The sequence below is a fragment of the Phalacrocorax carbo genome, chromosome 6, assembly GCF_963921805.1.
Source record: "Phalacrocorax carbo chromosome 6, bPhaCar2.1, whole genome shotgun sequence".
NCBI classification, from domain to species: Eukaryota; Metazoa; Chordata; class Aves; order Suliformes; family Phalacrocoracidae; genus Phalacrocorax; species Phalacrocorax carbo.
The window spans coordinates 62,118,707-62,120,617 of NC_087518.1; positions in this window are offsets into that span (position 1 = coordinate 62,118,707).

The following is a 1,911-nucleotide window of genomic DNA, read 5'->3' on the forward strand; positions in this document are numbered from 1 at the left end:
TTTTGAATGTGGGGATGAGGGGGAGAATGGAAAAAAATACATTTTTTTGCTTTCTGTATTTTAGGAAAAAGAAGTGCGCTTTTTTTATCGCCTTGACTTGCATGATACACTGTTAAACCTCTGCTCTAGAGCTGTTCAGCCTCAGGGGCCTGGTCCATCAGGATAAAGAAACTTCTGAAGTTTTTCCTCTTTCTTTGAGGGGAATTCTGTGCTGAGAGGGACAGGTGGGCTGAACAGCCACGAGATATTAGAGTTTTTTCCAGTGAAATTGTTCTTGTCACTTTAGTGCTCAACATCACTAGAAAATACACATTTTTCTCAGCCTACCCTCACCGGAACTGAGAACAGTGTTTCTTAGTTCTGAGGGGAAAACATCTTTGAAGTTGTGTCATTATTTCACCTCTGATGACTGATGTGCTGATTAATAACTGCAATGTAGCAGAGAGCTACAAGGGAAGCAGGGAGGTTTGGTTTGCCTGCAAGTTTCATAGACCTGCTGCATAAAAACTTCTCCTATGTCATTACCCAGGAGTGAACTAAAAGTCAGGCCAATTTAAACAGGATGCAGCAGCACAGCCACCACAGACTTGCTTCTACAATCCTGACGCTCCCATCTGCTACAATGGCGTGTCGACCAGCATAGCCCAGAAAGTCATCTGGACTTTATACAAACCACAGGCCACACACACAACTTACTAGGCCGGCCAGCGTTACTTTTAAAGTTTCATCAGCCTCTGAAAGAACAGTGCTGCTGGTATCACCGAGGGAGAAAATACACCCATGTATTTGCATACTGCGCCAATTCTTCCACCTGGTTCCAAGTTCATAGATATTTCCTAGCTTATACCAATGGCAGCAACAAAAATGCAGTCATGGATCCTGTAAGAAAGCACTGATGAATTTCTGCTTTTCTCGTACACCCCTTTTGAACACCCTGTGCTTCCTCAGTCCTTTTTCCCGACTCCTTCCCAAACCCATCTGGATGAGCTCAGATCTGATCTCCCTGGTGAGACCACTGGGACCACCCACAACGGCCAATCTTTCCCCAAATTGTCAGTGTCCAGCCACAGAACGAGCTCAGCCCAAGGCCCTTCAGGTGTACCGCACGTACAGCGCCGGGCCCATCGTGACTCTTCAAGGAAACAAAGCAGCTTTCAGGACTTCATGGACCGAAGGCTTTATTTGTTCTATTGAAAGGTGCAATAAACAATCATTCCCTATCCACCTGGGACACAGCACAGCCTACAAAACAGCTTTTCCTCTGTGGTGGGCTCCAGAGCCCCCCAGGCACCAGTCCTGGAGCCTGGGTCTCCCTCAGCGCTCTTGCGTTATCCTGAAGCAGCATATTAACGTCTGTGCCAGACAGACCTTAATACCTTGCTGTTCAGGTGGAAAAGAGAAGCCTTTTCAGGTAACGGCTAATGAGGAGGGCATTATAAAAGCAATACAACTTCTCCAAATTCAGTGCGAGGACAAGCTCTTAACTGCTAAGCAAGGGGAAGAGGGTGAGCGTCATCTCTCCCTTTGGAGCACTATTTCAGCCTTGACTAAGGCAGGTTTTGTACATCATCTGTCTAAGGCATCACCTGACTGAGACACAGCCCTGTAAGAGTGGCTCCCGGGCAGCACGCCGCAAGCTCAGGTTGCTCCTCCCGCCCACCCAGGGGCCGGAGGAACGGCACAGACACCCGCAGTACGGGGCCGGGGCCGGGGCCGGGGCCGAGGCCGAGGCCGCCCCGGCACAGCAGGACACGGACCCCAAACCCTCGGGCTGCCTCACCACCCTAGCCCACCTCAGCCGAGCGAGCACCCCACCGCGCGCTTCCCGCCCGCCACCCTGCGCCGCGAGCCCGCCACTCTCGCGAGACTTGGAGCCGAGCCCCTCCCCCCGCCTCCGCTCTCACGAGATTT